Source organism: Schistocerca serialis, chromosome 7 (assembly GCF_023864345.2).
Source record: "Schistocerca serialis cubense isolate TAMUIC-IGC-003099 chromosome 7, iqSchSeri2.2, whole genome shotgun sequence".
NCBI classification, from domain to species: Eukaryota; Metazoa; Arthropoda; class Insecta; order Orthoptera; family Acrididae; genus Schistocerca; species Schistocerca serialis.
In genome coordinates this window covers 604,117,327-604,136,419 of record NC_064644.1, presented here as the reverse complement: position 1 = coordinate 604,136,419, position 19,093 = coordinate 604,117,327, and the positions used below count along the sequence as shown (strand labels likewise).

General features: G+C 46.5%; 10 non-coding genes across 10 annotated transcripts; all 10 read left to right on the top strand.

Moving 5' to 3' along the window:
• Positions 1-202: 202 nt before the first annotated feature.
• Positions 203-274, top strand: Trnat-agu (transfer RNA threonine (anticodon AGU)). Its single transcript has one exon. It is a non-coding gene; the product is annotated as a tRNA-Thr (tRNA).
• Positions 275-834: 560 nt separating this feature from the next.
• On the top strand, positions 835-907 carry Trnar-ucg (transfer RNA arginine (anticodon UCG)). The gene has a single exon. It is a non-coding gene; the product is annotated as a tRNA-Arg (tRNA).
• Positions 908-7,179: 6,272 nt separating this feature from the next.
• Positions 7,180-7,251, top strand: Trnat-agu (transfer RNA threonine (anticodon AGU)). The gene has a single exon. It is a non-coding gene; the product is annotated as a tRNA-Thr (tRNA).
• A 554-nt stretch (positions 7,252-7,805) lies between these two features.
• Positions 7,806-7,878, top strand: Trnar-ucg (transfer RNA arginine (anticodon UCG)). The gene has a single exon. It is a non-coding gene; the product is annotated as a tRNA-Arg (tRNA).
• Positions 7,879-8,240: 362 nt separating this feature from the next.
• Trnak-cuu (transfer RNA lysine (anticodon CUU)) lies at positions 8,241-8,313 on the top strand. The gene has a single exon. It is a non-coding gene; the product is annotated as a tRNA-Lys (tRNA).
• A 322-nt stretch (positions 8,314-8,635) lies between these two features.
• On the top strand, positions 8,636-8,707 carry Trnat-agu (transfer RNA threonine (anticodon AGU)). The gene has a single exon. It is a non-coding gene; the product is annotated as a tRNA-Thr (tRNA).
• A 2,851-nt stretch (positions 8,708-11,558) lies between these two features.
• Positions 11,559-11,631, top strand: Trnak-cuu (transfer RNA lysine (anticodon CUU)). Its single transcript has one exon. It is a non-coding gene; the product is annotated as a tRNA-Lys (tRNA).
• Positions 11,632-11,953: 322 nt separating this feature from the next.
• Positions 11,954-12,025, top strand: Trnat-agu (transfer RNA threonine (anticodon AGU)). The gene has a single exon. It is a non-coding gene; the product is annotated as a tRNA-Thr (tRNA).
• A 554-nt stretch (positions 12,026-12,579) lies between these two features.
• On the top strand, positions 12,580-12,652 carry Trnar-ucg (transfer RNA arginine (anticodon UCG)). Its single transcript has one exon. It is a non-coding gene; the product is annotated as a tRNA-Arg (tRNA).
• A 362-nt stretch (positions 12,653-13,014) lies between these two features.
• Trnak-cuu (transfer RNA lysine (anticodon CUU)) lies at positions 13,015-13,087 on the top strand. The gene has a single exon. It is a non-coding gene; the product is annotated as a tRNA-Lys (tRNA).
• Positions 13,088-19,093: the final 6,006 nt, after the last annotated feature.

Below are 19,093 nucleotides of genomic sequence, written 5' to 3'. Positions count from 1 at the left end.
AAACTGAAAGTAACTCTGAAATGAAATAAATGTGTTGTTTTGGAATTTTTGGTGTACATCGATATCGTGTGAGATGAGTAGGAAAGCAGCAGCTGTGCTAACTAAATACAAATAATGGTCGCTAATGCGGTGCGTTTCCAGCTGAAGGGCTCCGATTCACTAGTCCATAAGAATAAAGTACCAGAAAAGTGCGCTAGGCGGCGCCTCCTTAGCTCAGTGGCAGAGCGCTGGTCTAGTAAACCAGAGGTCGTGAGTTCGATCCTCACAGGAGGCAAATGGATTTTGTAACAGCCCCTTCTACCTTTACCCTTTCGAAAAAAGCGGTCAAGAATAAAAAGAATTATGAATGGGTGCGGTATTTAAGAAATGCTCTCGCAAATGAATAGTGCGAATGCTGCTATTAAAGTAGGCACCAGAAACTGCTGCTTTTGGCAGTCTCTGGAGAATGCCGACGTGAAATACTTAGTTCTTGTGATGTATTTTCTACCCCTGGTAGAGACCCTCGCGGTTGTCGTCGTCGTCGTCGTCGTCGTCGTCGTCGTCGGCGGCGCCGCCGCCGCTTTGGTAATAGCGGCAAGTCGCCATTGTATGACATAGGGTGGCGTAACCTCTGCAACCGACTGAGATGGCAGTAAGCGATTGAAGCTGATTTGCAACCTCTTGCTTGATCAGCGTCATAAGGGCTTGAATGTAACTTGCGATGGGACACAGCAAGAAGTAGCTTCGCATTTTTAGTACTGAAATTGGAGAATTGCGTCAAAGATGGGAAATTCATTCCGGCAAGCGTACAAATGGCGAAAATGAGGTGTGTGTGGGGAAGCACATTGCGCCAGTGACCGTGTGGCCTAATGGATAAGGCGTCGGACTTCGGATCCGAAGATTGCAGGTTCGAATCCTGTCACGGTCGACTTTTTCCAGTTCTGCAAAAGATGCATGCTGTTTCACTGTGTTGTTTGAGTACTACAAAACTAGTTGAAAGGTGCTGCTGTCCGCTTCCTGGCTGCAAACCGGCGTCTACCTGAAGCACAAGCAAGACAGGGGGTTCTGTAGCGAAATTTTCGGCAAAGTGCCGATCAGGAGAGTTTTTGTTGGAACTACTGCGTCTGATTCAGGACCCAAGAGCTACGCCACAGGTATCTGTTACAATTGTTCATTGAATAGGATTGTAGCTCATTTGTGGCAGCAGGAAATAAGCTGTAGTGAAAAGGACCTTCCATAGATGGTCGCAGGTCCCATAAGTACTGTATGGCTCGTAACACGTTGTGTGGGGCCCGGCTAGCTCAGTCACAGTTCCGCTTCAGACGGCGTGCTGTGAGGACGTGTTAGCGCTCCGCTTAGCTGCTGTGTTTCGAAGTCGCGACTAGCTCTTGTTACTCTTCGTTCCGTGTGTGTTAGTGTTTTGTGTGTTTGTACTTGTGTTTTCGACGTCAATTTTGTTTCTGTCTTGAAAGCGGTTTTGGCCGCTGTTTATCTGCTGCAATGTCTACCATGTTTCCCAGGAAGCTTACTGTGCGCTTTGGTTTTGACAAGGCTTACCGATATGTACAACCCAGTTCACTGGAAATTCACGACTGGATTGTTGATGTTGTTGGCCTCACATCTGATCAGATACATACGGCTTACTATGATCTGGAACAATACTGTTTTTATGTCAAGCTGCTCTCGCCTTTGGTGCTGGAACGGATATTAAACAAATTTGATGGGGAAGCTGAATTCCGCCACCGTGACAATTCGGTGAGTAAGGTCACAGTTTGTAATGCTGATGTTGATTACAAGCATGTGCGTGTTTTTAACTTGCCCCCCGAGGTTGACAACTGTTATTTAAAAGACGTTCTTTCTAAGTATGGTGAAATTAAGCAAATTAGGAATGAACGGTGGTCCAGCCAACACCGGTTGCAATGCTTTAGCGGTGTGCGTTCGGTCGACATGCAAGTCAAGTATAATATTCCCTCTCATGTTCAAGTTTGCGGATATAAGGCTCATGTTATGTACAGTGGACAGACTTTGACCTGTCATGTCTGTAATGAGAGTGGACATATGAGGCAGGATTGTCCGAAACGGGTCTTTGTTTTGCAAACCCACTTACAGCAGCGCAAAAGGTTAACTCTGGCCGACCTTGTGAAGGAAAATTCTGTGACAGATGGGTCCAGTTCCCCCATCTTGGACAAAGATGAAGATAGGGCGCAGCATCGTGCTGCTGACTTTCCACCGCTAGCGCGGAAGGAGACTTCAGACTCTTCTGTTGTTCAAAGTGGTGTCGTTACTCACAAGAGACGACGCACTTACGATGGCGGTAGTGCAGACGACGATGACATTAATGTGGCTAGGTCATCTGTCGATGGCACATCGCCGCCGATGTTTGAGGTCCCGGGCTCCGAACATTCCCTGCTTTCGGATTGTGGCGCCAATTCACCGGTGCCAGTTGCTCAGTTGGATCCCTTACCCGTAAACGAACAGGCCGCGGTAGCTTCAGTACCACGCCTGTCACCTGAGGCATGTCAACCGATGCAGACCGACCGACCGACCGATGTTGACACCGTTTGTAAACAGGACGGGGAAGTGCGTGGGCGTAAACAGCCGGCTACGTCACCGCCTCAGCCCGACAACAAACAAACGGAAGGTTCCACCGTTGATCAACACTCAGCTATCGAAAGAGCATGTGGAAGAGATAGGTCGCCGGAAGTAGTTTTGCAGTCTGAGCAATCACCGTGTGCAGTGGAGGCGGCGCTGGCACCCGACGTCAGCTCCGATCCTCCTACCCCGCCTTCCGCTGCGAATTTCTCAACGGGAGGTTGGCGCCGACACTCGGTGAAACCCAATGTCAATGTTGTTCGCAGGAAGCCTAAAAAGAAAGGTTCCGGCGCCGATGCTGACGCACCTTCGAAGTCAGATTCTCACGAAGGTTCTGGCGTGGAATGATGGCCTGACAGGTGATTAGCCATCTCCGTGCTTCATGTTGCAATCCTACACGCTTTCCACTCTCAATATTAACAGGACCCAGTCGGATTTAAAACTCGCTGCTCTCAAACAGTTTCTCTACGAATCAGCGACTGACATCGCATTTCTTCAGGAGGTTGTATCGCCCCACCTCGACTTTACCGGATTTGTATGTTTTTCCAATATTTCACCGGAAGCGCACGTCGGTACTGCCATTTTAGTTCGGGAAGGCATTCCCGTTCAAAACGTTGATACGTTAGAGTCGGGGAGAGGGATTGGGCTTACCATCTCAGGGGTCACTTTTGTCAATTTATATGCACCCTCTGGTAGTAGTCACCGGGCAGCACGAGCCGCGTTTTTCAAAGACGATATCATTTACCTCTTGCGGCGAAATCCCTCACCACTGATACTCGGTGGTGACTTTAATTGTGTTCTGGGCCGCAAAGATCAGACTCCTAATTTTAATTATTCTGGTGAGTTGCGACGCCTTGTTGCTGATCTCAAACTGCACGATGTGTGGGAGGTACGATACCCCACGCTGGTGAAGTTTACTCATACCGTTGCCAACTCTTCTAGCAGAATCGACAGAATTTATGTCTCGGATGATTTAAAAAGCAACGTAACGCACGCTGAAACTGTTCCCGTCATTTTCTCCGACCATAGTGCGTTGTTAACATGTCTCAATCTGCCACAACAACCTGCTCGCCGAGTACGAAACCAGTGGCATCTAAATGTTTCTTTATTGTCGGACGCAGAATTAGACGACGAAATAACTGCTGCATGGGTGCTGTGTCTCCGTTCACTTCACAACTTTCGAAGTGTGATTGAATGGTGGACCCGACGGGCGAAGCCAAAGATCAGGAGTGTTTTAATATCCTTTAGTATCCGCAGGGCTAGGGAACGGAAAGCCACCGTCGAGTTTTATTACAGTGTGTTACGGGATCTTTATGATCAGGCGGGGGCCGTGACGACACGCCTGAAAGATATCAAACTGATAAAAGCCAAATTACTGCGCTTGAAACGTCAAGAACTGGAGGGCCTTAAGGTACGGTCCAAAGCGAAATCCGTCATTGCAGATGAGACTACTGCCTTGTATCATCTTATTCGTGACAGCAAAACTAGACGAGGCACTTTCATAGACGAACTTCAACTCGAGGATGGTACGAAACTCAGCACGCAGCAGGGAATACTCCAGGAAATCTCCGCTTACTATTCAAACATGTATGCACCGGGGGACACAAATGTGGACGATTATGACGAACTTTTTGGCTCTCATACTCCACAACTTACGGGAGATGACAATGACGCTCTTTCTTCGACTGTCGAAAATGATGATGTTTACGCCGTCATCTGCAATTCTGCCGTTAACAAATCACCAGGACCTGACGGCCTACCCGTTGAATTCTATAAAAGGTTTTGGCCTTTAATAGGAGACAAGTTCACCCACCTAATCAATGAAGTCTTACGGGGAACACCGGTGCCAGCAGAATTTAAACAATGCAAAATTGTACTTCTCCCGAAGAATAAGGGTTGCAAACGTTTAACTAACCTCCGACCGATTTCACTTTTGAACTCCGATTATAAACTTCTAGCTCGAGTACTCCATCACCGCATTATGCCGCTCACCGCTAAAATCATTTGCCCCCAACAGACCTGCGCCTTTAAGAAGACCATCTTACAAACTGCTGCTTTATACCGGGACGTCGTTGCCCTGACTCACGCATGCAATATTAAATGTGGACTGCTTTTTGTCGATTTCCACAAAGCGTTTGATAGGGTCGATCATCCGTATCTGATAGAGACGTTGCGCCGGATGGGGTTTCTCGACACCTCCATAGCCGTCATCCAGAACGTGGCGATGGGAATCACAGCACAACTCTCTGTTAATTGCCAGTTGACGAAGCGCGTCGGAATACAACGTGGCGTCCCCCAAGGCAGTCCCTTGTCAATGCTGCTTTTTGTTCTTTCTCTAGAACCCTTTTTACGACAGCTACGATGTCGACTCACCGGAATTACAGTTTCAGGAATGAAAACTGTGGTGGGCGCATACGCGGATGATGTTGGCGTCATCATCAGAAATCAGGCGGATGTGTCACAACTTGAGTTGGCGCTCGCGACCTATTGTTCGGCATCCGGTGCGAGGCAGAACGTTCAAAAAAGTAAATTTTTAAACCTCAAGGGGCTTGCCCAGTTGCGCATTGCGTGGGCGACTAATGTCCATCAACATAAAGCTATTGGAATGGTCCTGACGACATCCATTTTCCGAATGATTTCGATAAATTGGCGCGAGGTTTCACGGACTATCCAGGGGGCACTGATTGTCAATCACTCCCGCTGCCTGGACCAATTTCAAAGGGTTCGTTTATTAAATACTTATATCTTGTCTAAGGCTTACTACACTGCACAAATTTTCCCTCTTCCCGCCATGATAGCGAAGGCCATTATGTCCCGCTTAGCAAATTTTTTGTGGCGTGGGGAATTATTTCGTGTCTCTGTCAAAACAGCAATTCTGGATCCTTGTAAAGGGGGCCTGGGTTTGACGGACATTCAATGTAAAGCAATGGCATTGTATGTCAACAGAACATTAACTATCATGTCCCACTCCCCGGAATGCCTCACGGCAAAGTTGTACAATATAGTCCGGCCACAAAGTATCGATCCACCCGTCAATCTTCAGCACATCAGTTTTAAACTTAAACATGTAAGGGACTTTTATCTTGAACGCAGCTACATCAGCAAAGAACTTTTACGGTCGCCGACAGTCACGGCGAAGGCGATTTTCGCAGAACGGAAACAGCTGCACAGCAACAATGTCATTGAATCCAAGTTCCCTGGTTTCGCATGGGACGTCGTCTGGAAAAATATTAGTAGTACGGTTCTTTCGAGTGATGCACGGACAGCGTGGTACAAAGTTATCAATAATCTCATCTGTACTAATGAACGTCTGTTTGGAATAGGGTTAAGTGACACCAACCTCTGTGGCAAATGTCACCTTGTCGACACTGTGTGTCATCGATATACGTGTGGCGGCCATATTTACAACTGGCAGTGGACCAGAGAGAAACTTGCCCTAATCACCAGGACTTCTGCGCACACTTTCACACCTCAGCATTTGTACCGCCCCGCTGAACGCTACTTCCCTCAGACGAAAAACAATGCAGTGATGTGGCTCATGGGGAAGTTCACCAGTTACATTTTTAACAACGTTGGAGGCGACAATCGACTTGAATTTTTAATGTACATGGAAACCGAATTTGACAAGGTGCTCAAGTACCCGGCTCATAAGAAGACATTTGGTAATATGCTCCACATTGCTTTCGAAAGAGTGGGAATAGGCTAGTGACCACAGGTAGTCTTTCTTGGTGACACGGGAGGGGTTTGGAGCGCGAAGCAATGGCAGTGCCGCGAAGAGGCCCCACTGCTTTTGCGGCGCGTCACTGACCCCGACCTACATCACCAGGCGCCCGAGGGAACGGCTCCACTACCGACGTTTGCGCCAGTTTTCCATTTAACAAACATGAAAATGCAATTTAACAAAAAAAAAAAAAAAAAAAAAAAAAAAAAAAAGTGGTTAAGGCGTCTGACTAAAAAAAAACAAAAAAAAAATGGATAAGGCGTCGGACTTCGGATCCGAAGATTGCAGGAAAAAAAAAAAGAAAAGAAAAGAAAAAAAGTTGGTAGAGCGGTGGACTGTAGTGGAGGATTCACAGTTATCCATAGGTCGCTGGTTCAAATCCGGCCCAGAGGACTGTTTTTCTAATCTCAGGAGCAAAGAGGCTCCAGAGCATGCCAACTCGGTCAGAACCTCCCTATGTTTTAAACCTATTTTAAAGGAAATTCATAAAAAAAAAAAAAAAAAAAGTCGGTCGAGCATGAGACTCTTAATCTCAGGGTCGTGGGTTCGAGCCCCACGCTGGGCGGGCGCAAAATTTTGTGTCTACGCGGATGCAACCTGCGCCCCTCTCGTGAGCCTTGCGTAATGAACGTAACGGGTTAAGACGATGCCTAGCTTCGTATTAATATCAGAGGAATGGTTTTTGAAACTGAAAGTAACTCTGAAATGAAATAAATGTGTTGTTTTGGAATTTTAGGTGTACATCGATATCGTGTGAGATGTGTAGGAAAGCAGCAGCTGTGCTAACTAAATACAAATAATGGTCGCTAATGCGGTGCGTTTCCAGCTGAAGGGCTCCGATTCACTAGTCCATAAGAATAAAGTACCAGAAAAGTGCGCTAGGCGGCGCCTCCTTAGCTCAGTGGCAGAGCGCTGGTCTAGTAAACCAGAGGTTGTGAGTTCGATCCTCACAGGAGGCAAATGAATTTTGTAACAGCCCCTTCTACCTTTGCCCTTTCGAAAAAAGCGGTCAAGAATAAAAAGAATTATGAATGGGTGCGGTATTTAAGAAATGCTCTCGCAAATGAATAGTGCGAATGCTGCTATTAAAGTAGGCACCAGAAACTGCTGCTTTTGGCAGTCTCTGGAGAATGCCGACGTGAAATACTTAGTCCTTGTGATGTATTTTCTACCCCTGGTAGAGACCCTCGCGGTTGTCGTCGTCGTCGTCGTCGTCGTCGTCGTCTGCGCCGCCGCCGCTTTGGTAATAGCGGCAAGTCGCCATTGTATGACATAGGGTGACGTACCCTCTGCAACCGACTGAGATGGCAGTAAGCGATTGAAGCTGATTTGCAACCTCTTGCTTGATCAGCGTCATAAGGGCTTGAATGTAACTTGCGATGGGACACAGCAAGAAGTAGCTTCGCATTTTTAGTACTGAAATTGGAGAATTGCGTCAAAGATGGGAAATTCATTCCGGCAAGCGTACAAATGGCGAAAATGAGGTGTGTGTGGGGAAGCACATTGCGCCAGTGACCGTGTGGCCTAATGGATAAGGCGTCGGACTTCGGATCCGAAGATTGCAGGTTCGAATCCTGTCACGGTCGACTTTTTCCAGTTCTGCAAAAGATGCATGCTGTTTCACTGTGTTGTTTGAGTACTACAAAACTAGTTGAAAGTTGCTGCTGTCCGCTTCCTGGCTGCAAACCGGCGTCTACCTGAAGCACAAGCAAGACAGGGGGTTCTGTAGCGAAATTTTCGGCAAAGTGCCGATCAGGAGAGTTTTTGTTGGAACTACTGCGTCTGATTCAGGACCCAAGAGCTACGCCACAGGCATCTGTTACAATTGTTCATTGAATAGGATTGTAGCTCATTTGTGGCAGCAGGAAATAAGCTGTAGTGAAAAGGACCTTCCATAGATGGTCGCAGGTCCCATAAGTACTGTATGGCTCGTAACACGTTGTGTGGGGCCCGGCTAGCTCAGTCGGTCGAGCATGAGACTCTTAATCTCAGGGTCGTGGGTTCGAGCCCCATGCTGGGCGGGCGCAAAATTTTGTGTCTACGCGGATGCAACCTGCGCCCCTCTCGTGAGCCTTGCGTAATGAACGTAACGGGTTAAGACGATGCCTAGCTTCGTATTAATATCAGAGGAATGGTTTTTGAAACTGAAAGTAACTCTGAAATGAAATAAATGTGTTGTTTTGGAATTTTAGGTGTACATCGATATCGTGTGAGATGTGTAGGAAAGCAGCAGCTGTGCTAACTAAATACAAATAATGGTCGCTAATGCGGTGCGTTTCCAGCTGAAGGGCTCCGATTCACTAGTCCATAAGAATAAAGTACCAGAAAAGTGCGCTAGGCGGCGCCTCCTTAGCTCAGTGGCAGAGCGCTGGTCTAGTAAACCAGAGGTCGTGAGTTCGATCCTCACAGGAGGCAAATGAATTTTGTAACAGCCCCTTCTACCTTTGCCCTTTCGAAAAAAGCGGTCAAGAATAAAAAGAATTATGAATGGGTGCGGTATTTAAGAAATGCTCTCGCAAATGAATAGTGCGAATGCTGCTATTAAAGTAGGCACCAGAAACTGCTGCTTTTGGCAGTCTCTGGAGAATGCCGACGTGAAATACTTAGTTCTTGTGATGTATTTTCTACCCCTGGTAGAGACCCTCGCGGTTGTCGTCGTCGTCGTCGTCGTCGTCTGCGCCGCCGCCGCTTTGGTAATAGCGGCAAGTCGCCATTGTATGACATAGGGTGACGTACCCTCTGCAACCGACTGAGATGGCAGTAAGCGATTGAAGCTGATTTGCAACCTCTTGCTTGATCAGCGTCATAAGGGCTTGAATGTAACTTGCGATGGGACACAGCAAGAAGTAGCTTCGCATTTTTAGTACTGAAATTGGAGAATTGCGTCAAAGATGGGAAATTCATTCCGGCAAGCGTACAAATGGCGAAAATGAGGTGTGTGTGGGGAAGCACATTGCGCCAGTGACCGTGTGGCCTAATGGAGGGTGCTTGAAGTCTTTGCAAAGTATGATTACTGGGATGACGGCAAAAGTACTTGTCAACGGTCAATGCACGAGAGCCATAAATATTTGTCGTGGATTCCCGCAAGGAAGCCCACTCTCCATGCTGCTCTATGTCATATCTCTGGAACCTCTTGTCCGACATTTAAACGTTCTCTTGGAAGGGATCACGATTATGTCGGTAAAGAAAGTAACCAATGTGTATGCAGATGATTTAGGGGTCATAGTTCGGAGTGACGACGATGTTCAAACTCTTAAGACCGCCTTACACGTTTATTGTGGTGCTACTGGTGCTGCTGTGAATAACACGAAAAGCTCTATGCTCAGCCTCAATGGTTATGCGAACGCAGACTTAGATTGGATCACTTCCACGAACCAACATAAGTCTCTCGGTGTCACATTTTCTAGCTGCCCGCTCAAGATGGCTTCCGTTAACTGGAAGAACATGCTTACCAACATCAGAGGCTCATTAATAGAGCATCGAAATAGGGACCTCAATTTAATGCAAAGGGTACAACTGATTAACTGTGTGATCCTGTCAAAAGCGATTTACCTGGGGCAATGTCTACCTATTCCCTTGGGCATCGCCAAAAATATTACGAGGGCAGTTTGTCAGCTGTTATGGAGAGGCTGTATATTTAAAGTGGCAGCTCGTACAGTGACCTTACCTCCGGTCGCCGGTGGCCTCGGACTCACAGATATTCGTCAAAAGACAGTGACTTTATTTATCAAGCGTACTCTAGAACATCTCCGTAAGTACCCCGACAGTATTACGACGCAACTGTTTCATCTGACTGAACCTCAGAGTTTAGATGCTCCTGTCAATGTGGCTCCGATCCATTTTAAGCTGCACCATGTCAGACTTTACTTCACCGAGATCAGTTACAAAGAGAGTATACATCTGACACCCAGCCGTAGCGCCACGTCATCTGCTACTTCTATTCCATGGCGCTGTTCAGTCAGGAATCGAATCGAGAAAAAATATCCATCCAAAGATTGGAATACTGTTTGGAAGAATATTCATAATAAAGTCTTAAGCATGTCAGTACGGTCGACATGGTATCAAGTGGTTAACGATATCATCGCCAACAATGAGAGGCTCCATGCTATAGGACTTCATGATACTCCCATGTGTCGCCGTTGTGGATATGTGGATACGACAGTTCACAGGTTTACTTGTCAAGGATACAATACCATATGGAACCACATTAAGCAGCAGGTCGCATTCCTCAGGCGCAATGATGGTAGATTCATCACCACCACCGAACTCTCGGCCCCGGACGTGATGTATTTTCCGCGTCAGAAAAATAATACCATACTGTGGCTATACGGCAATTTTGTTCACTTTGTCATCCACAAAACGACCACGGACACCATTGAGGACTACAACTGCTACATCACGGAGGAATATTACAAGCTACGCGCCCAACGGAACCACACCAAGCATTTTGGAAATATGCTACACATACTCTTTCAAAAGGAAGGTATTGGATGATGTGTTGAATGATATACTGTGATTATAATCTGAGATCAGTGTCATGTATTGTGTGTGTCCTTAAGAAGTCTACGTTTTTCAGTTTTCCACTTAATTTTTCTTTCTTTATCCCCGTTTTTCAACATATCAAGTTCACTCGTTATGAAAAACCATCCAACATCACAGAATAAGTTCACTTGGATGCAGAAATTTACTTTTCTCACCACGTTTGGCATGGATTCCCTTACGTGAGCAGGAGCATTTAATTTGATTTTAGCAAAGAAGCTCGCCGAAGAAGGCGCATGAAGGAGAGCGAATGGAAGGGCTAGAAGGGGAGATGGGAGGCCCTAAAAAAAAAAAAAAAAAAAAAAAATGGATAAGGCGTCGGACTTCGGATCCGAAGATTGCAGGTTCGAATCCTGTCACGGTCGACTTTTTCCAGTTCTGCAAAAGATGCATGCTGTTTCACTGTGTTGTTTGAGTACTACAAAACTAGTTGAAAGTTGCTGCTGTCCGCTTCCTGGCTGCAAACCGGCGTCTACCTGAAGCACAAGCAAGACAGGGGGTTCTGTAGCGAAATTTTCGGCAAAGTGCCGATCAGGAGAGTTTTTGTTGGAACTACTGCGTCTGATTCAGGACCCAAGAGCTACGCCACAGGCATCTGTTACAATTGTTCATTGAATAGGATTGTAGCTCATTTGTGGCAGCAGGAAATAAGCTGTAGTGAAAAGGACCTTCCATAGATGGTCGCAGGTCCCATAAGTACTGTATGGCTCGTATCACGTTGTGTGGGGCCCGGCTAGCTCAGTCGGTCGAGCATGAGACTCTTAATCTCAGGGTCGTGGGTTCGAGCCCCACGCTGGGCGGGCGCAAAATTTTGTGTCTACGCGGATGCAACCTGCGCCCCTCTCGTGAGCCTTGCGTAATGAACGTAACGGGTTAAGACGATGCCTAGCTTCGTATTAATATCAGAGGAATGGTTTTCGAAACTGAAAGTAACTCTGAAATGAAATAAATGTGTTGTTTTGGAATTTTAGGTGTACATCGATATCGTGTGAGATGTGTAGGAAAGCAGCAGCTGTGCTAACTAAATACAAATATTGGTCGCTAATGCGGTGCGTTTCCAGCTGAAGGGCTCCGATTCACTAGTCCATAAGAATAAAGTACCAGAAAAGTGCGCTAGGCGGCGCCTCCTTAGCTCAGTGGCAGAGCGCTGGTCTAGTAAACCAGAGGTTGTGAGTTCGATCCTCACAGGAGGCAAATGAATTTTGTAACAGCCCCTTCTACCTTTGCCCTTTCGAAAAAAGCGGTCAAGAATAAAAAGAATTATGAATGGGTGCGGTATTTAAGAAATGCTCTCGCAAATGAATAGTGCGAATGCTGCTATTAAAGTAGGCACCAGAAACTGCTGCTTTTGGCAGTCTCTGGAGAATGCCGACGTGAAATACTTAGTCCTTGTGATGTATTTTCTACCCCTGGTAGAGACCCTCGCGGTTGTCGTCGTCGTCGTCGTCGTCGTCGTCGTCTGCGCCGCCGCCGCTTTGGTAATAGCGGCAAGTCGCCATTGTATGACATAGGGTGACGTACCCTCTGCAACCGACTGAGATGGCAGTAAGCGATTGAAGCTGATTTGCAACCTCTTGCTTGATCAGCGTCATAAGGGCTTGAATGTAACTTGCGATGGGACACAGCAAGAAGTAGCTTCGCATTTTTAGTACTGAAATTGGAGAATTGCGTCAAAGATGGGAAATTCATTCCGGCAAGCGTACAAATGGCGAAAATGAGGTGTGTGTGGGGAAGCACATTGCGCCAGTGACCGTGTGGCCTAATGGATAAGGCGTCGGACTTCGGATCCGAAGATTGCAGGTTCGAATCCTGTCACGGTCGACTTTTTCCAGTTCTGCAAAAGATGCATGCTGTTTCACTGTGTTGTTTGAGTACTACAAAACTAGTTGAAAGTTGCTGCTGTCCGCTTCCTGGCTGCAAACCGGCGTCTACCTGAAGCACAAGCAAGACAGGGGGTTCTGTAGCGAAATTTTCGGCAAAGTGCCGATCAGGAGAGTTTTTGTTGGAACTACTGCGTCTGATTCAGGACCCAAGAGCTACGCCACAGGCATCTGTTACAATTGTTCATTGAATAGGATTGTAGCTCATTTGTGGCAGCAGGAAATAAGCTGTAGTGAAAAGGACCTTCCATAGATGGTCGCAGGTCCCATAAGTACTGTATGGCTCGTATCACGTTGTGTGGGGCCCGGCTAGCTCAGTCGGTCGAGCATGAGACTCTTAATCTCAGGGTCGTGGGTTCGAGCCCCACGCTGGGCGGGCGCAAAATTTTGTGTCTACGCGGATGCAACCTGCGCCCCTCTCGTGAGCCTTGCGTAATGAACGTAACGGGTTAAGACGATGCCTAGCTTCGTATTAATATCAGAGGAATGGTTTTCGAAACTGAAAGTAACTCTGAAATGAAATAAATGTGTTGTTTTGGAATTTTAGGTGTACATCGATATCGTGTGAGACGTGTAGGAAAGCAGCAGCTGTGCTAACTAAATACAAATAATGGTCGCTAATGCGGTGCGTTTCCAGCTGAAGGGCTCCGATTCACTAGTCCATAAGAATAAAGTACCAGAAATGTGCGCTAGGCGGCGCCTCCTTAGCTCAGTGGCGTCAGCCGGCGGACGCGGTCGAGGTCGGACGTGCTGTGCTGCGCGCCGCGCCGTCGCTGTTTACGTGTGGTGAGTCGCTGCGCTTGCTTCAGTGTCTACCAGTGTTTTGGTGTGATCTGCAAATGAACTCGATTTCGTGATGTCTCAACCGAGTAGGAAAGACACACTGAAGTTTACTTTTGACAGAAATTTTGTCCGACCTAAATCTTTTGAAGTTGAGCAATGGTTAGAAGATGAAGTAAAGATAGGACTTGAGGACATAATCGGGATACATCTTTCGATTGTCAGTAGCACCGTTTTCGTTAAATTAGCTCGATCGGAGATGTGTGAGAAAATCGTTGACTCTTGTGGTGGTATCCTAAAGTTTAAACATAGTGATGGAAATGTGGGAGAAGTTGCTGTTTCGCATGCCGGCCTAGGAATACGGACTGTTAGAATTTTTGAACTTCCTTTTGAAATAACCAGTGAACAGATCAACGCAGTGCTCTGTCCATACGGTAAAATCATAAGCAATATTGCGGAACGTTGGTCTAGCGCACATAAGTTCCCGGTTCTTAATGGGGTGCGGCAATTGAAAATCGAGCTGCAGAAGCACATCCCGTCTTATGTACACGTATGCGGGTATCGTGCGATAGTCATGTACGATGATCAGCCTCGAACGTGTGCCGCATGCAACTCGACGGGTCACGTGCGTGCCGAATGCATGCAGAGGCGGTTGGCGCAGCTGCCTGCCGGCGAGGCTGCCAGGCCCCCCGCGATGACATCACTGCCTGTGACGTACGTCGCCGCAGCGCGTGGGCTTCCGGCTATATCCACGGTCACCGAAGTCAGTGAAAATACTGTAGTGCCTGCGACAGTGACGCGAATGGAGACTGTTGCAACGCCGGAAGAGACCCCACCTAAACCCATAGAAATATCGCCGTCCGTCGTAGTCACAGAAGAACAGGCATCCGACATGCAAACGGCTGCGTCCCCATCGGCCGCTGCTACTCCACGGGGGGAATCTCCAGCAGGTTCCGATCAAGGCCCGCAAAATCGTACGTCTCCCAGAAAAACTAAAAAACGGAGAGTTGCCCGCCAGGGTGCAGACCAGATGGCACCGGTTCTGCGCGAAAAGGCTAAACAGATAGGTGAACAACTCAGTGACAAAGCATCTGATAGCACAAACCATGATCATCCCTCAGCCAGCTTACCATCAGTCATTGACAATGTCTCAGATGCTCTACCTCTGAACCCCGAACAGTCAGCTCAACTCCGAGCCGACTGTGATGTCCGCATGGTCAAACTCTACCCTGCTCACGAGTCGGTAACGCCCTCAACACAGCCACCGCCAACTAGTTGGGCAGACGATATAGAATCCACTGCCGACGTCGACAGTATGGATACTTCCGAAGCGGTGACAGCCGTAACTTCAGTCTCCAAAGACGACGATGTTAATGTGATAGCTAACGCCTCGACAGAGTCTACCGCGCAAACAGAACGCACGACTGCTCCCTTCTCAAACGGAGAATATTTTTAACTCTGCCTTTAAAGTGACTGTCAATACATGTTTTTGTTTCTCTGGAATTGCTTCCAAAGTGCTTTTACGACGTGACTTGTATTTCCAGCGTTATTTCTGTTTGATATCGGACTGGTTTTAAGTCTTGTTCCTGTTTAGTCCACCACAATTCCGCCACAGGCCTATCGACTTGCTACTCTCAATATTAATAAGATACGCAGCGCTCTTAAACTACAACATTTAAAAGACTTTTTATATGCAGCTGATGTAGACATTTTGTTTGTACAAGAAGTAGCAGAGATCGGACTTGATTGCATACCAGGTTATAATGTCATCACTAATCCTGGGGCCGGTTGCGAATTAGGTACAGCTTTTATTGTGAAGGAAGGTATCATTATTCATGACGTCACGAAACTGCCGAACAGTAGGGGCATTGCGGGCACTTTTTATAACAACAGACTAATTAATGTATATGCCCCATCCGGTTCCAGTAATAGACGTCAAAGAGCAGAATTCTTCAAAGAAGAAATAGTTCCTCTCTTTGGCGTCCGCCACGACAATGTCATCTTCGGAGGCGACTTTAACTGTGTCATCAGTGCAAAGGACCAAACTCCCAATCTTAACAAATCACTTGAACTGGAACGGATTGTACGAGACTTGCGCTTAGTTGACTCTTGGGAGCTCAAGCATGGTGCAGCACCTGGGTTTACCCATATCACGACCCATTCGGCAAGCCGTCTCGATCGCATTTATGTCACACCCACTTTGAGGAATAACATTCTGCAGTCAGAAGTATGGCCAGTGGCGTTCTCAGATCATGCTGCATACATCTGTACTATCACTCTCGACCGACAACGGACGTGTCGATACAGGGGCCTGTGGAAATTAAATGTTTCACATCTACAAGACTCGGCGTGTCAAGAAGCCTTCCTCAATACCTGGCGAGAATGTGAGCACAGATTTGCCTCTTATAATTCGGCCATTGATTGGTGGCTCAGGTGCGCCAAACCTAAAATTAGGTGGTGTTTCATGAACTACGCACGGGAAAAGGGCTTTTGGCTTCAAAGGACGATCAATTTCTATTTTCATTGTCTGCGGGAACTGTATATGCTCGGCACTTCGGCTGTCGAGAATTGTCAACGAATTAAGAAAATCCAGGCCAAAATCCTAACCCTGAGGAGGACGCAGCTAGAAGGCTACAAAGTCAGGTCACGGGTACAGACTACTGTACACCAAGAACTCACCTCAGTCTACCATATGATCCAAGAAAGTAGGAAAGGGTCCCGTAACATACTGACGGAGTTAATTGCTGAGGATGGCACAACGCTGACTACGCACAACGAGATTAAAGCGGCGGTGCTAAACTACTTCACCACCTTGATGTCTAATAAAGAAGTTAACGTGCAAGCGCAGGATGCTCTTTTGAATAATTTGCGCAACAGAGTCAGTCTCGTGGACGCGGAAAAGCTATTAGACGTGGCAACCGAAGAAGACGTGGAATATGTACTCTGGGCAAGTGCCAAGAATAAATCCCCCGGACCTGACGGAATTCCCGCCGAATTCTATCAAAAATTCTGGAACACCTTAAAGGCGAAGATCACTTGCATTTGTAACGAACTTCTAGACCACAACAACGTGATCCCCACCAGCTTCTGTGAAGGCATTGTCGTTCTAATTAAAAAAAACTCAGGCAGAGCAAACGTAAAAAAACTAAGACCGATAACGCTGCTCAACAGCGACTATAAAATCTTTGCGAGACTTTTGGCCCACAGGCTTAAATCTACAATGACCAGTATCATTGGCCCTTACCAGACCAGTGTGGGAAAGGATCGGAAAATTCAACAGACTTTGTGCGACTACCGTGATTTAATCTCCATTGCGGAAGTCTGTAAGCTGAAATGTGCCATCATGTCCTTGGACTTCGACAAAGCCTTTGACAGGGTCAACCACCAGTATCTCTTTCGTACCATGTACGCGATGGGCTTTCCACCTGGGTTCGTCGCAATTATACAACAGATGGTAGCGAATAATTTATCCAGAGTCATCATCAATGGCCAACCTACCCGAGCGATAGAGATAGCCAGTTCCGTCAGGCAGGGCTGCCCAATGTCCATGGCGCTTTTTGCGATTGCCATTGAGCCTTTGTTAGCTACCCTGACGCAAAGTTTACAGGGCGTCGTCATACATGGCTCCCGAGTAGTGTGCAAGGCGTATGCAGACGATGTCGGTTTCCTTGTACTAAATAGAACTGAAGTGGAGACCGCACTACAGCTAGTCAGGCAATATGAGCAAGCGTCGGGTGCACAACTAAACTGGACAAAGTCTGGAATATTCAATATTGGCCGCGGCCTAGGATCGAACCCTCACGGACAACTACGTCAGCTGAAGATCTTCAAGTGTCTTGGAATTGATTTTCAGAGTATCATTCGGCACACCATTGCAACCAACTATAGAAAGCTTCTACGGACTGTTCGTGCCAGCATACGAGAACACAGTGTACGAAAACTAAATGAAATTCAGAAAGTAACGGTCGCAAATGTCTACCTCACCTCGAAACTCAATTATATCGCTCAAGTTTTACCAATGTCTACACTCACTGCAAAACGAATTATGTCAGCCTTAGGACAGTTTGTCAGCCATCACCACATTTTTAAAGTCCAGTTTGACACCTTAACGCTTGCCACAGAAAATGGTGGCTTAAATCTTGTCGATGTTGGAAAGAAGGCGCAAGCTTTATACATATCAAAAACTTTCCACCAATGGAAACACTCAGCTGATAGTCTCGCTGCTCACCTGCTTACTGAGATAGCTCCCGCCGACCTCAGTCCACCAATCACGGTGCAACATATTCCAAACGGACTTTACCACTTAAAATGGTTTTTACTGGAGTACAGTTATGTACAAACAAGGATCCCCGAACAGGAAATGAAGACAGTGAAACACGTTTACCAGGAACTTCTAAAAGATAAGAAGAAAAATAACATCGAAGAAAAATACAACCTTTTCGACTGGAAGGTAATCTGGGAGAACATCCATTGTCCGTACTTGCCGTCAACAATGAAAGCCACTTGGTATTTCGCAGTTAACAGAAAATTGGCCACTAACTCCAAACTACATAACATACACCTCGCAGAGTCACCTTTGTGCACAACGTGTAATTTAATAGATACTGATGAACACAGGTTTGTGTGCGACAACGTAAAAGATATATGGGAATATATCACGAACAAGTTAGCACTCATCAGTCGAACATCGCCCAGATACATAACCCCTGCTGCCTTTCTGACGCCGGACGATACCCCGTACCCACGGACGAGAAGGAACGCTCTAAACTGGTTAAAAGCCGCTATTGTACATTACTTATTTACAAAAGCAGAAAAGAGTAAAGAAGACTTCTGGGTCTATCTTACAACTCACCACCATATACTAATGAAAACGAAAAACTATAAGGATAACTTCGCCAACTACCTGCTCAAAACTATAACGTAAAAAAAAAAAAAAACAAAAAAAAAAGTGACTGCTAGATCAATTGATTGAATTTCCTGTTAACGAACATTCAGCAGATACTCACTCAAGATAAGACGGACCATCTATACGGCGAATACTACGTCATGTTGACCGAATGACGAGTTACAAACACCTCTGAAGTAATCGATTGGCAAGATTTCAAGCTTCATTTTGTAAGAAGAAGAAAATTCAGTTTTCTGTTTTCGAGAAATAATTTAGTTCTCTTTCAATTTCGCAGAGTTCCAAACAAAGCTTTTCTATTTTCGAAGAAATGGATTACCACTTTCCTTTACACTTCTTTGACGTTTTCTGTTACCACGAGGCAATGGAGCCGCAATAAATTTCAGTTCCTATTTACTTCCTATGGATGCTTGTATCTGAACGACGCATGTAATCCACAACGTATTCATTTTCCTTAAATGAAAGGCCTTTGATGCCACGCCGACGAAGGCGACTAAATGGCGAGCAGAAGGACGGGCTATAAGGGGTGGATGGAGGCCCGAAAAAAAAAAAAAAAAAAAAAAAAAAAAAAAAAAAAAAAGTGGCAGAGCGCTGGTCTAGTAAACCAGAGGTTGTGAGTTCGATCCTCACAGGAGGCAAATGAATTTTGTAACAGCCCCTTCTACCTTTGCCCTTTCGAAAAAAGCGGTCAAGAATAAA